Genomic DNA, 11,713 nt, shown 5'->3' on the forward strand with positions numbered 1-11,713 from the left:
CTCTAATTTCCTTTAGCCTTTCTTCTTTCATCGACATTTCATCTCCGCTACCGTCGGCACCCTCCCTGTTATCGCTTTTCCCTACCAAACTCTGCTTTTCCGACGGCGATCTAAAAATTTTCTGGTATTTTATACTGGCCCCGATATCTTCCTTCTCTTCACTGCTTTCCCTCTCCCCTCTCTTCCTTTTGATAAATGCTTCTAAGGACCCTACGCTTTTTGCTCTCAATCTTTCCTTTTCTATAGTTTTTTTATACTTCCCCCTTGCCTTTCTTTCCTTTATCTCTTTCGGTGTACTGAAGACTTCCTGCTCTAATTTTATTTCTTCCGAGGAGATGCTCGCTCCACTAGCCATTAATAAAACTCAAATTTTCCCGCCTTCTATCTTCCCTGCCTCTATCGCTGCTGTCTGTTACCTGTCACGCCTTTCTTTGTTGCTACCCAACCCTGCTACTACCAATCCGTCAACACAGTCTTCCCACCCTGTCACAAATCTCCAAACAAAGTTCCACACAAATCTTTCTCAATCCTCCAAAATATCTACCTCCCCTTTACAATCTCACAATCCCACAATTAGATCTCTCACCTCCACACCCTTCCACACACTTCCACAATCCACTCACCTCAAATTTCACCACAATATCAGAAAAACTCAGCAGATAATTTGGATAATTTTGGATAAAATAATTTGGATAAAAATTCAAAAAGTTGGGGCATTTTCGAAAATTTTGAGACAACTTTTTTCAATATTTAGAAATTGTATGCACTCCTGTTTGTAGTACTCAAAAAGACGAACAACTGATCCCAATAACTGTTTTTGACAGAAAAAAATTATCAAAGTTATAGCATTTACAAAATTAAAAAAAAATGAAAATTTTGAGCCAAAAAACGCACGAAATAAAACAAGTCACCAGAAGAAAAACGTTGATTTTTGAAAGCTCTAAAAGATTATCATAACTTTTGGAATTTTTTCGAGAAATACAAAATTCTAATTTAGATCGCGCAACAAATACTGAAAAATGTAAAATTCCATTTTGCGGTCAAAGTATGCAAGATACGAAAAATAATGAATTAACGATATTTATGCACCCAACAAAGATCTACAAATTTGTTACAATGCCCTTTTTTTGTTGGACACGTAGTTTTTGTTTTATTTGTAAAAAGCAACATTAAAAATGAGAAAATTAAATTTTTGAACAAATGACACAACCTACGAAAAAGGAATAATGAAAGAACAGTTGTTTTGTCCAAAAAAGAGCTACAAATGTCTTATTAGTCATTTTTTGATAGGGTGTATAGTTTTTGGTATGAAGAAATGGATAGAAAAATGTTGCTCTTCCAAAAAAGAGAGAAAACTCATCAACACCTGTCATGAATAATTTTTTGATGGCAAGCGTACCTTCTGTTTTGATCGTATGAAATAACATTAAAATAAAAAAATTAAATGTTTTCAAAAACGATACAAGGTACGAAAAAAATTAATAGACAAAAGTTGTTCGTCCAAGAACGATCAACAAATAAAAAATAAATTTTTTGGATAAACGACACAGCAGACGAAACGGATTAAAAAGACAAAACTTGTTTAACCAAACAATATCCACAAATTTGTTGTAATCTCTTGCTATAAACATATATTAATAATACAAAAATTAACTTTTTGTAAAAAGGACATAAAGTACAATAACATTTTATTTACCAAAATTTCTCGCCTAAAATATTTACGAATTTTCTTAGATCCACCTGACGCTATGACGCGTATTTTTAATTTAAATTGTAAAAAATTAAATTTAAAATGAACACATTAAATTTGTGGAAAAAGAACACAAGTTGCAATAACACAATGTTTAGTAACAGTTTTCGTTTAATAGGATGCGCACGGGTTTTCAATTATAAAAATAAGACAATATAATTTTCGAAAAAATCGAGTACGAAGCACAAGATACGCGATGTTACGTTTGTCTATGCTTTGACCTTTAATTTTAGAAGACCAGTGCACAAATGTGGGGTAAATACATTATCGAGCACAAAGCGCGAGGCAGATATACGAGTATTATCGAGCGGGAAGCCCGAGTACCAACACTAGCGCGCCCTAGGCGCGCTCAAACTTGCGAACGAAGCTAACCGCGAGCACAGCGCGCGATGAGAATGTGCCTGTGCAGTGATCACACCTTTTATTTTTACTTCTTAACGGATCTATACACTGAAAAAATGGTATAGCTGTTGTGGCTAGAAATATATTGCTGGGGAGATATAGCTGAATGTGCAATAAAGTTTAGGCAGAACTGCAAACTAGATAGCTAAGATATAGAAACCGTCTGTCTCCTGCAGACAGAAAATGTGGGAGATAATTCTATCATTATTTGCTAAACATTCTAGCAGTCATGATCAAACAGCATATTTCCTATGATTAGTTTGCTCGTACAGCTAAAAATTCGACCCTAAAATAATTGTAGCATCAGTTTTAGTCCTACAAATTGAAATGCAAGAGTTAAAAAATGAGTAATATATACCATAATGCAACGAAAATGATGGAAACGATTATGGAAATAAGAGATCTTTTGATTAGCTGTAACCTCCACAATTATATTGAAGCTCTCAAAGGAAAGTGAGTATTCTTTTATCAGTGCGCGTATAACCTCAAAAAATCTTCGTTTACAACTTTTTTTTGATACGCCCTAGTGTACATATTGATATGTATTGATTATAACTAACTGTTTTCAATTGAAGATTTTTAATAATTAAGTCATGTATGTATCTAATACATAATAAAGATTTAAGTATTTATATGGTTTATATTTTTGCGTCATTATACCTAAAGACATATCGGCCTAATAGCTAGAAAACATTATAGGGACTTCAGCCAGAAAACGTATCTAGATAGGCTGTCAAATTTTGCTATATTTTTCGCAGGGCCCCAAAATGAAGATCAAGTTCGTTAAGGGGCTCTTCGGTGATCACGCGACCAAACCAGTCCCTGGTTATGAATATTTTTTTTGTTGGTATTCACCATGTCCAAAAACAATGATATATCGCTCTGAAAGCTTGGAATTTAGGAAATAGTACAATAAATTGCGTTTGTATATTTAGTTTGAGTAATGATTTTGAAAAAATTATCCGAGAGAAAGTAAATATGCAAAATTATTTTCATTTTTTTTGGTGCTCACTGTGTTCACACGGATTGAGATATCGTGTTTGAAATTTGACACATTAAATAAAAAGTACTAAAGAACGTTTTTATACATGAATATGTTTATACGTTCAAATAAAGTTTATTTGTAAATTGATAAAATAGGAGATTACCATTCGAGTTATAGCACTTTACAGATAATTTTTGTTTTGATGCGTTTCATATTTTTTGATTCGCGTATATTGCGCTCTGACACAAATTTTGGACTGAATCGTCTAAACATTTAAAAAATATAATATAATCAATCAGATTTGCACATTCGTTGCAAATCAACAAATAAATATCTGCACACACGTAACCTATCATTATTTTTGAATCGTTATTAGCGAATTCTAGCGGAGAAAAAAAGAAACTTTGAAGGTCGATAAAGCCGAGATCACGTGACTAAGTTCGCTCATGAAATTTTTTTATGGAATGATTTTCATTTTTTGGTCCTCACTATGCCCACACGGTTTGAAATCTCGTGTTCAGGATTTAGAAAGTTATACAGAATGTCCAAAATTTGTGTCAATGCTTAATATACGCGAATACATAAATCTGAAATGCATCAAACCAAAAGCTATCTGCAAAGTGCTACAACCCGAATAGTAATATCATATTTTATCAATTTATAAATAAACTTTCTATAACTTATAAAAATATTAATGTGTAAAAACGTTCTTTAGTGCTTTTTATTTAATCTCTAAACTTTTAAAGACAATATCTAGATCCGTGTGGACACAGAGAGCACAAAAAAGAATGAAAATAATTTTGCATATTTACTTTCTCTGGGATAATTTTTTAAAAATTATTACTCAAACTAAATATACAAAAGCAATTTATTGTCTCATTTCCTAAATTCCAAACTTTGAGGGTGATATATCAGTGCCTTTAGACATGGTGAACACAAAGAAAAAATGTTTATCCGGGGACTGGTTTGGTCACGTGGTCGCCGGAGAGTATGCCCTTAAGCAGATACTTCTGACAAAAATTAAAAAATTCCGAGCATTACCTAATTTTGCAAAAAAATTTAAAAAGAATACTCGAAAATATCGTCAAACTTTCTGGTACAAGATAAAGAGACCGGCAAATTGTCCTAATGGCATTTTTCATTAAAGGTCAGAAAATATTTTAAAATGTTACTCTAATTGATTAGGAAACTGGCTACACATTGTAGAGCATTTGACTGACGACCGAACTTTGAACGAACAATACTAAAACCTTTGGCTCAATTGTTCTTTTCAGAAAATTGTCTCAAAAATTAAATTTTTACAGTAACATTTATTTGCGTGTAATGTACTCCTTCACATTTGTTATCTAATTTTTTTGGGGAGCATCCACATACTACATAAAGTTATTTTCGATTTTTTGTAACCCCCCCCCCCTCTCAGAATACCATAACATCTTCTTCGACTCCTCCCTCTCCACAGTTATGTAACATTTTTTGTATTATGTTTAAAAATATAATAAACGTTTTGTAAATAAAAAAAATCTTTTTGAGGATAAACTACTGTGTAGAAATAAAACAATATTTTCATGTAACGCCGAGTGCTTTTAAAGTAATTAATATAAATTTTATAAGATTCTTGAGAAAATGAGAACAAGTTTTTGAATATTTCAGATGTGTCAAAAAAGAATGAAACTAGAATGAAACTTCAGATCTAGAACATTAAGAAAAACAATTATTTTACAGGATTTCACAAAATATTAGGAAAAATTGAAGCCTTTTTTAAATAAATTTCGTACTTTGAAAAGTTTGGAAGAAATACAAAATATTTAATAAATTTTCGGTAACGCTTCCAAGTTTGAACATATTTTTAATCTATTCAAAAGCTCTTCAATTCCGATAAAAATATTTAGCTGAAAAAACTGCCTTGAAATGTTCAAAATATACCTATGAATTTTAAGAGAATATGTTTGTTCAGTTGAAGTCCTTCCCCCATTTTTTGTAAATTTTTAAAATGTTGACAAAAATGTCTAAAATTGATAAAAAGATGTTTCAAATTTTGAAAAAGTTCGAACTTTTTGTATTTCGATGTAATCAAAAAATTGAACTGGGATGGGTAGTTTTAAAAAGGAACATTTCTTCGTAAATGAATTTCTCAATTTGGTAAACAATTGTCCTCAATTGAAACATGCGCGATGATTATATTTTGCAGACGTCATCAGTTTTTTAATCCATGATTACATGAAAATAATTTGTCTGAAAAATTTCACAGTCATTGAAATACGAGTAATACCCATTTTTGAAGTACATATAGATTACCTATAGAAAAGTTAGGAGAAACATTTTATATCACAAAATTGTAGACCGATTGCAATATTTTTAGGCACTAAATTCTTTTCTGCGAATATATTAATGTTGTGTAAATGATCCATTATTTGTACGATTTGTTTCCCTACAAAATGTAACATTTATTTGATTCTAATGATTGTACGCTATTCTTATCGACAGAAAGCAGAAAATACGTTCTGTAAACAAAATGAAGAAACTAAATTGTTGAAACATTAACATGTAAAACTTGTTCAAAAATTTTAGAATATTGTTGGAAAAACAGAGTAGTACCTGAAAATATTGGAATCTGTCGAAAAATAACAAAATTAATATTGTTTAAATATTTAAGAGCATTCTCTTGCCAGCAAACAAAGCAATGCAACTGAAAACATTTAAATCTTTTGACAATTTGGTTATATGGAATGTTTCTCTTGTCTTTTCTAGGCCAATCGTACATTTGAGGCAATTTGAAGAAAAAAATTTATTTTGCTGCTTATATACCTGAAAACATAATAGATTTCAACAAATGAAAATTATGTGAACAAATGCAAAAGAGTTAACAAAGTAGATGTTTGTCAAATACTGATAAATGATGATTCATGAAAAAAATAAATAAAAATGCATTAGTCAACAATAGTTCAAACTTGACACTATTTATCACGATTCGAATACATATTGTATGTGGCGCCATCCAATAAAGTTTGTTTTCCGAAAGATGCACTAGGACTGGCAGATTGTGGCTCACTGAGAGATCGATCTCTTGAGGACAGGACTGGGGTAGAGTTCGTTCAGTGCAAACGTACTCTTCTCGAGATTCGTTCCAGGTACCTTCGTATCTGCTTGAATCTTTTCCCGAATAGTTTGAGGAGGGGTAACTCCGACCTAGAAGCGCCACATCGAGTTGAAAATTTGGGATAATAAATCAGACGTTCAAAAAAGGTGGGTCTGTTCATAAATTTCAATAATTATGAAACAAGTTTTTTTTATAAATATTTTTTTTTTACTTTTTTCATAATTATTAAAAAAGGACCATACCCACCTTTCTTAGTGCGTCTTATTTATTATCTTAAATTTTCAACTCGATGTGGCGCTTCGTGTTAAAATAAGACAGGAAATTAAAAAAGTGTCTCGAAGGTAGGAATCTGGTCACGTGACCCACTCGTCACATGGTCTTAAGAGTGCAAAAAAAGCAAGTTTGAATCTAAGCTTGCATTTCCTATTTTTAGTTCCTTTGGTTTGGGTAGGGATGTAAAGTTTCATAAAAGTTTGGCATGATGAAAAGTTTAATGAAATATTGGGGGTCTCGTGAGACATTTCAATGTATTAAATATGGCGGCGGAAAAATTCATATTGATAAAATAAAAGCAATCCTGTGCTGACCTTAGAGGCCAAACCGATCTGCGCATACGAAAAATAAATTTTCTCCCCCTCGTCCCAATGTTTCAGAAAAAATATGAAAATTTAAACATAAAACGTTTTCACTTTTCACGTGAAAAGTTTCACAGCTTTAATGAAACGTTTCATGGCTTACATCCCTACTTTTGGGTTCAAAATGAACCACGAGGAAGGAAAAATAAATCGTTTATAGTAAAAAGCGTCATTCATCCTCTATTCCACTTTTTGAGAGGTCTTTAATATATATTTAAATTATTTGTATGTTCTTAAGAAAAAAAATTAATTCAAACTAATTTTTCAGAATAGTAATTTTACATGTTTATGTAAATTCTTTTTTAAAAACATAAAAATAATTTAAATGTGTATTAAAGACAACCCAATAAGCATGCAAAAATTTAAAAAAAACTTATGATAAAAAAACTAATTTTAATGAGTCCCATTTTCTACATTCTGTACAATTTTGCACAACGATCTACCGTCATCGAAAACAAATAATTCTTCTGTAAACACAGACAAATTCGTGATGAGGGACCTCTAAATAATATCCAATTTATTTTTTCTTCAACGCGAATCATTTTGAACCCAAAAGCAATAACAGTTTCTCTTTTGGGCATATTTCGAGGTTGCCCTCAGTTATTTTAAGCCAAGAATGAAAAAAATCGTAGTGCGCATTTTTCAGAAGATGCGATTTTTCATTTTTAACTATTAAAAATCTCATTTTTATCGACAAAGAAGGAAAATATTAATAGCAGCACATAGTCAAAAATTGTTTCTCTTTCTGAAATCTATAAAAATATACTCTTGCTAGATTTTTGTTTCTAGTTCAGTAATAGTGGTAAATCAATTCTACTTCATAGTCTACTTTTATCGCTTTTTTAAATTGGTTAACGCACACAAGGTAAATATTTGGCGAGGGTGCATATCTTTATAGATTTCAGGAAGTAGAACAATTTGAATATTTTGAATTAGGAATCACTATTCATATTTTCCGTCGTTTCGAGAATAATGAGATTTTTAATAGCTCATAATTATGCTTGTTCTATTTAAAAAATAAAACACAATTTTTCTTTATTTTCAAGTTCGGAAAACTTAATATTCTCATGAAATATGTTGTTTACATTGTTATTGAACTAAAAAAAATTTAATAATAAAATGTTGAAGTTACTTAAATACATACCATTTTATTACATATTGATCGATTCACATATTTTATTTGCAAGGAAAAACTAGTTATCACGAAACAAAAAACTAGTGAGAGTACAATTTTATATTATATTTCAGAAAAAACAATTTTTAACCAAGAACTGCTATCTATATTATGCGTTTGTTTTGAGAAACACGGAATTTTAATCGTTAAAAATAAAAAAATAGTTTTCTCAAAAACGCGTAACGCGATTTTTTTGTTGGCTTAAAATAATCGAGAGACACCCACGAAACATATACGAATATATACATATACGAACGTTTCTTGTGAGACTGCACTGTATCTAAAAGATTATGGTGATATGGCTTTTTCTTTTCGAATCCCGCCATCCTAACAAGAGAAAACTCCATCATTGTCATGTTCTCTACACGGAGAGAATTTCCAAGATAATAATTCACGAAACTGCTCCTTGATTTTATCACGCCTTTGGCGCAGTAACTCACATCTCGGAACCCTGACTTTTAAAGCAAAGTCCGTTGCTTGAAAAGCAAGGCTGTCGAGATCTTAGTTCTTGCGCCAAAGGCGTGATAAAATCAAGAAGCAGTTCCGTGAATTAATAGCTTGAAATTTCCCTTCTTGTAGAGTATAGATACGTTTATAGTTTACATGATGCCTTATACTGTGGCAATACAAATTATATAACAGAATCAGGCGTGGAACTATCCCTACTATATAAGGATTGGTCGTGGAAAATGCCCCTCAATATAGGGATCTGGAATATTGAAAATAATAGCGAAATGTGTTAACTAAGTCCCTTTTAGCTAGTTGTGATAATTTAACTTTAAATGAAATTCCTCCCGATCTGTTTCTTTGGACTAAATACATTAATATTCTCTTGCACAAGTAAGCAGTTAGATAAAATGTTATTTGTGATCAGCGTCGGGATAGTGCGGAATTTTCTATTTATCCACGACTTTGTGTTATAGCCCGAAATCACATTGCGAAAAGAACTTTGCTATAAGCTTCTTTTTTTCAAATCCTGAAACCCTAACTTGAGAAAAATCAGTGATTGCTGATGTGAAATAATAAGTTGTTTTTTTTTTAATTGAATCTTGGATTGCAATTAAACCTTAGGCTTTGGAGGGCTAAAGATTGACGTGAATTAATTTAAATTTCTTTATAGTATATCCTTATTGTCTAAACAATGTTTGATATGAGCCCTGGAAATAAACACTATATATAGAAGTCAGGCGTGGAACTAACCATACCACGTATGAGTCAACGGCAGAAAAAATGCTTTCATATACGAGTACATGAATAAAACCTCATCGAAAAATTTGTTAAACAAGTCTCTTTTCACAGGTTAAAGACATACCTTCAATTAAATGGCAAGTAACTAAGTCTTTTATAGTCCGCTGATTTTAAAAATTTTATCACATAATTTGTTATTATAATTGCTAAAAGATATTGTCTTACTTCATTTTCAACAAATTTTATGAAAATATATTGTGTTTACTGTCAACCCCATGGATAAACTTTAAAGTATGATGATGGGCGGTCTTTACGCCGTAAATGGCATTCAGAGGTGTGGTCTGATTACCACCAACTCCCCGCCCCCGATGTAGGCTTAAACATATACGGTATCTGAACAAACCGTTGTAACTAACAATAAATTTTTTACGTAAACAAATGAGTATATAATGAAAATCTTTGTATATATAGACTGTATATGAAGTAGGGACTTGTTTAAAACAAAGTGTATATTAGGTCGCGGAATTGACCGCTGCACATATATATAATAAAAATTTGTCATAAGGACAACCGCAGGATTTCGCCGAGAGCGGGTGCTAATCTGAATAATTGCACCCGCTCCCAGCGAAATGGCGGTAAAATTTCAGCCACAACCACGTCTCACGACCGTGAGATAGGTGGTTACAGTCTGCAAAGGAATCAATACGACGATCCAGCAAAAGCCTCGTGCACCCTAAGAACACGGTGAGACCCAAGAACAACCGCCTTCTGCATTTTTCCCGCAAGTGTTTTAGCATCTTGTTGACACGCAGGGATGCTTTTTAGGCCATTAGCCAGTGAAAGCTTGGCACGTCGAAGAGCGCCGATCATAAGGACGATTAGTCTAACAGAATATTCCGGGTACAATCGTTGCAATTGCCTTATAAGGTCTCGATACCTCTCTTTCTTTTCATTCTCCTTGGTTATGATGTTTTTGTCAGCTGGTGCCGAAAATTCGATAACGAACATGGTTCGCTTCTCGAAGTCAAGAAGAATCATGTCAGACCTCGAGTGAGCAACAGAAACAATTGTCGAGAATATAATGGTCCAGTATATGCGGCACTTCCCATTCTCGACAATTGACTCAATTTCTCTAGGAGCATTTAGAGGAGCGATATTAAGGTTAATGCCGTAAGAGTGACAGAGATGGTAATAAAAGCACTCTTAGTGCCGCATTGTGCCTTTGAATGTAGGTCGTTCCCGCGTGAACTGGACAACTAGATAGTATGTGAGCTAAATGCTCGGGGTGTGCATGGCACGCCCTGCAGCTATCATCGGGAATGTCTTGGCTCTAAATGTGGCGACAATATGTTCAGATGGAAATGACACCGTCTTGGCATGCAAAATGAAACGCTCCGTACCAGACTTCAGTCCGGGCGATTTAAGGAAAGCAAACGTTAGCTCACAAAACATTTACTGATCCTTCACATTTCTGTGGAAGATACCGTGCATCCTCTTATCGAGGAGCTGTTCACGAAAGTTTTTCTCTTGTGCTTTCTTAATCCGGGCTTTCAGGAGGGAGTACTCGAGATAGATAAGATTTAATGCATTTTGCTCACTCCCAATACTGAAGTCAAGTTCGAGTGTTTCAGCAGCCTCCTCCGCTGCTTTGTACAGAAACGCTCCTTTGCCCACTTCTTCGTGATTCCTGACCATTTTAAGAAGAGGGTCTCTTCCATTTGCAACTCTATGTGCTGTACCCAGAATAATCCTGTTGTGAAGACATTCAAGACTCAATATTCCGCGACCCCCTTGACGGCGTGAGATGTACAGTCGCGGAACGGAAGACTTAAGATGCATGCTTTTGTTCATGTGCATATTTTTTCTTGTCCCGATATCAAGGGATCTGAGCTCGTTATTCGTCCATCGAACTATTCCAAATGAATAGAGTAGGACCGGGACGACAAGCATGTTCGTTGCAGATACATTGTTCCTCGTCGACAGTTCGGAAGATAAAATCTGTCGGATGAGACGTTTGTATTTGCTTCGGAGAGTATCCTTTATAGATGTCACATCCTGAATGCGGCTCTGTGGCACGCCCAGATATGTATCAGTCTTTCCAGCGCAAAGATGTCGTATGGCGCTTCTATCAACGAGCTCAGGATCTTCAGGGATGCCATTAAGTTTTCCTCGCTTCAAATTAACCCTCGGCGCATTTGTCTAACCCAAATTCCATTCCAATTTTCCTAGTATATCGTTCGACAATCCCCAAAGCTAGATGCAATTTCTCTCTGTTTTTAGCATAGATTTTATGTAAAATACATGAGTGACCTTGTACTTTCGATCTGCAGGTTTGCCGCACAAGTACCCGTCGGAATGGCGAACTGCTAGAGATAGTGGAAATAATGTAAGGCAAAAGAGGAGTGGGCTCATGGTGTCGCCCTGAAAGACACCTCTCTGAAAGGTGACCTAGTTAGTTGTCACACGATTTTTTCCAGATGAG

The sequence above is a fragment of the Belonocnema kinseyi genome, chromosome 3 (assembly GCF_010883055.1).
Source record: "Belonocnema kinseyi isolate 2016_QV_RU_SX_M_011 chromosome 3, B_treatae_v1, whole genome shotgun sequence".
Lineage (NCBI taxonomy): Eukaryota > Metazoa > Arthropoda > Insecta > Hymenoptera > Cynipidae > Belonocnema > Belonocnema kinseyi.